General features: G+C 45.1%; 2 non-coding genes across 2 annotated transcripts; one reads left to right on the top strand and one right to left on the bottom strand.

Annotated features, from left to right (window-relative positions):
* Positions 1 to 366: 366 nt before the first annotated feature.
* Positions 367 to 437, top strand: TRNAG-GCC. The gene has a single exon. It is a non-coding gene; the product is annotated as a tRNA-Gly (tRNA).
* A 307-nt stretch (positions 438 to 744) lies between these two features.
* On the bottom strand, positions 745 to 816 carry TRNAA-CGC. Its single transcript has one exon. It is a non-coding gene; the product is annotated as a tRNA-Ala (tRNA).
* Between the last annotated feature and the right edge of the window lie 3,775 nt (positions 817 to 4,591).

The following is a 4,591-nucleotide window of genomic DNA, read 5'->3' as shown; positions in this document are numbered from 1 at the left end:
GTCTGAATAGGTAAAATAATAAAAGAAAACAATGGCAGAGGGCTGGAGGGAGAGTTGTTATAAATTATCTAAGTGTCTGAAGATAGGCTAGGTGATTGTGTAATCCTGTGCATATATAACAAAATCTTCATTTGCCTTCTTCACCAAAGTTTCAGAAGAAAGAATCTCATAAAGTTCTAAAGAAGTTAGTATAATGAAAATTTTTGTAAATGTTAATGTTTTTCTAACGTTTTATGATAATTATGTTATTAAAAGTTTGATTGTTTTCTGTTTTGAATGCAGAAGTACACGATCCTTACTAGGGTAGAAGTATTACCAGGGTGTAAATGTCTTCTAGTAAGCAAAAGAAACTTTTTCATGCTGTAAGCATTGGTGGTTCAGTGGTAGAATTCTCGCCTGCCACGCGGGAGGCCCGGGTTCGATTCCCGGCCAATGCAAAGCGTTTTGACCCATAGTTTTTTTCTGTGAGTATCACAGGTGCCTCAAAGTTCAATAACGTCCTTTAAACGCTGGACTCATGCAAATACATAAATATTAATGAAAGCTAATTCTCGGTTTCACTTTTACTTCAAGCAGTCATAAAGGTGGTTTCCTTGAGCTTCGCTGATTTTTTTCTGCCCTCTTTTTACACTGTTTTTGGGCACCTAGATGCGAGCAAAATGTTTTTATAGGTAACGGGGTAAATATTCTAAAATACCAACATGAAAGGAGGAAGAGGAAAAATACTCTAACGTTGGCTGCTTTTGGAGATGCCGGGGATTGAACCCGGGACCTCACACATGCGAAGCGCGCGCTCTACCACTGAGCTACATCCCCCAGCCGAAAGCCTCTTTTCTGATGTCCATACTCATTCAGTCTGTTAGCTCTAGTTAAATTATTGTATGACGATCTTTATTTTTAAGAGTTTATCTTGGTGAGTGCTTCTGAAATATGTTTCTTTTTTTCCCATACCCACCCTAAGTTGTTTCCACTGTGCATTCAGACCTCGCGCAACGAGTTGGCAACGAAACGCTCAGCTGGGACGAATGAGGCCTCACTCCAGGGCACTTCTGCTGGGCGTCGGGAGCCTGGGATCCGGGAGGGATATGGTGCCCTGCGCGGCCAGAGCGGCGGGACTCCCCGGTGCCCAATGCCTGCCGGAGCTGGCACCTCCCCAGGCTTATTGCGCAGGCGCCGCAGATCCAGGAGGTCGTGAGGTGCCCGGCCTCGGGCTTTGCTGCCGGGTGGAACCCCGGTCCAGACCTCGAGTCCGGGCCCAGCGCTCGGGCCGTACCGCGAGCGTCGCCTCTGGTGCCCGTGGAGACTGGTTCATGGAACAGAAAGGTGGAGACCTTCTTTTCAAACACAAAAACATTATGGATTGACCTGAACACTCTTCATCCCCGAAAATAAATGCACATCTCAGGAAAACCACGTGTTCACGCCAAATCCCCATACCTTACAACCAGATGACCCCTTGCAGATTAAAATGATTTGCGACTTGCTCTTCATTTTCATGAGGCTCAAACTGAAAGAATATGACACCACCACCTTCCCTGTAGCTTAATCATATATAAACGATGATAAGATTGGGGCAGGGGACTTGCTCCAGGTAGATTTTTATTTTCTCCATTTGATATTCACACCCTGGGCCAGTCTTAACGGATTGGTAAGTGGTGATCGTAGTGTAAGCCATTGAACATCTCCTTTAATGTCCTCTGAACCCTCTCTAATCACTAATGGTACCCAAGCTCCAAATTAAAAGACCTATCCTGAGTCCTGTTCCCTCTGACATTGCCTCTCCAGTTGGCTGAGTGCTAGGTAAATCCACGTGCTGACTTGTCCTATAGTGAGATGAGGTGTGTTTGACATTTTCAGGTGCAATTTAAGCTGATACTACCCCAGCCTGGTGAAAACTGAGTGGTGGAAGCCTCAGACACTCCGATGGGAGCAGGGGAGAGACCTGGTGTCGAGGTAGCTGGGTCACCGTCACTTCCAGCTGACCTGTAAGGCTGGCCCCAACAGGTAGCACCGTGAGGGCCTAGAATTTCCACTTCCTTGAGTTGCAGAGCACTCCCGATAAATGACCACTTGGTCAGCAAGCCGAGAGCCAGAGCAGAAAACAGAGGTTTCAAAATCACTCCTGAGCAAACCACAAGTTTCACAATCAATTTCTGAATTAAAAATAAATAAACCATTGTGTTTGCTTACAGTAATTTAAACAAATAATGGCTCATAATTACATTTTGGTTTAAACTAGAACAGGACACAGGCTGATCTAATTCAAATATAATACAGAATGTCCAAGAGGACAGTCATTGAAGAGCTCTGCTCTACCAAGCCTGAACATTTCCAAATCACCCTCTGCATTCCACCCTCAGGCATTAGAACATGAGCATCTTCAATTGATTCTGAATCAGGAAATGCGGACACAGCCATTTCTCCACCCAATGCAAATTTAAACTATACTGTTCAGTTCACTATGAGGGAAGTGTGTTTGGCCTCTGGCGACTTCAACTTTGTCATCTTTTGGGGGATCCTGTTCCTCATGTTATGGTTATTTCTTCATCACCTGAGGCCTTCCATTTTTGGAACTTTTTTTCTCAGGCAATTCGGAAATTTCAGAGCCCACAGAAGATCCCTTTTAGGATGAGTTCACATCCTTTGTAGGGACATGGATGAAGCTGGAAACTATCATTCTCGGCAAACTATCTCAAGAACAGAAAACCAAACACCACATGTTCTCACTCGTAGGTGGGAATGGAACAATTGAACACTTGGACACAGGAAGGGGACCATCACACACCGGGGCCTGTCGTGGGGTGGGGGAGGGAGGAGGGATAGCATTAGGAAATATACCTAATGTAAATGACGAGTTAATGGGTGCAGCACACCAACATGGCACATGTATACATATGTAAAAACCTGCACATTGTGCACATGTACCCTAGTACTTAAAGTATAATAATAATAATAATAATAATAATAATAAAAAGATCCCTTTTAAATGTTCACTCCTCAAATTTCAAGAGTTCAGGCTATGTAGGTGCATCTGATAAAGCAAATGAGGCTGATCTCTAAAACCAACAGGGGACGTAAAGTTGATTTAGAGCTCTAAAGCCAACAGAGAATGTGAAATTGCTTTACTGGCCTACCTTAACCAAAAAGGCTCTCACTTAGTGGGTTTTGTCAGTCACTATGGCTGATGGGAGAGGTGAAGCAGAGGGTACACTTTTGGATTGGGGGCCTTTTCAGGAAAGCTTGTTGGATCCAGTTCTGCTCAAATATGTAAAGAGGATGACCAAATGATATGGTTTGGATCTGTGTCCTCACCCAAATCTCATGTCCAGTTGTAATCCCCAGAGTTGGAACGGGGCCTTGTGGGAGGTGACTGGGTCACAGGGTGCTTTCTCATGAATGGTTTAGTACCATCCTCTTGGTACTGTCTTTGCGTGATAGTGAATGATTTCTCGTGAGATCTGTTTAAAAGTGTGTGGCACCTTCCCCCCGCCCCTTATTGCCGCTCTGACCATGTGAAGTGCCTGCTCCTGCTTTGCCTTTCACCATGAATGTTGGTTTCCTGAGGCCCACCCCCAGAAGCTGAGCAGATGCCAGCATCATACTTCCTGTACAGCCTGCATAACCGTGAGCCAATCAAATCTCTTTTCTTTAAAAATTACCGTCTCTGGCCAGGTGAGGTGGCTCATGCCTGTAATCCCAGCACTTTGGGAGACTGAGGAGGGTGGATCACCTGAGGCCAGGAGTTCGAGACCAGCCTGGCCAACATGGTGAAGCCCTATGTTCACTAAAAATACAAAAATTAGCAGTGTATGTTGGTGCGCGCCCGTAATCCCAGCTACTGGGGAGGCTGAGGCAAGAGAATCACTTGAGCCCAGGAGGCGGAGGTTGCAGTGAGTGGGGACTGGCGCCACTGTACTCCTGCCTGGGTGACAAAGCAAGACTCCATCTCAAAAATAAAATAAAATTAAATTAAAATAAAACAACAACAAAAAATACAGTCTCTCAGGTATTTCTTTACAGCAATGCAAGAATGGCCTAACACACCAAATGTCGAAAATTATGGAATATTTAAAATGCAGTTCTATCATCTATGCTCCCTACATCTCTCTTGGTTAGAGACAGATTTCCCCTATTCTCAGTCTGTGTCACACACATATCATTCACAAGGTGTGATGATTAATATTAGGTGTCAACTTGATTGGATTGAAGGATGCCTGGATAGCCGGTAAAGCATTGTTTCTGGGTGTGTCTGTGAGGGTGTTGCCAGAGGAGATTAACATTTGAGTCAGTGGACTGGGAGAGGGAGACTCACTCTCAATGTGGGTGGGCACTTTCCAATTGCTTGCCAGTGCAACTGGAACAAAGCAGGTAAAAGAAGGTGGGATAAGCTGACTTGCTGAGTTTTCTGGCTTTCATCTTTCTCCCATGCTGGATTGGACTTCAGACTCCAAGTTTTTTGGCCTTTGGACTCTTGGACTTATATCAGTGGTTTGCTGGTGGCTATCGGGTCTTCAGCCACAGACTGAAGGCTGCACTGTCGGCTTCCCTGCTTTTGAGGCTTTTGGAGTTGGACTGAACCACTGCTGGCTTC

This window comes from Piliocolobus tephrosceles, chromosome 11 (genome assembly GCF_002776525.5).
Source record: "Piliocolobus tephrosceles isolate RC106 chromosome 11, ASM277652v3, whole genome shotgun sequence".
Classification (NCBI taxonomy): domain Eukaryota; kingdom Metazoa; phylum Chordata; class Mammalia; order Primates; family Cercopithecidae; genus Piliocolobus; species Piliocolobus tephrosceles.
This window is presented reverse-complemented; position numbering and strand designations above follow the sequence as displayed.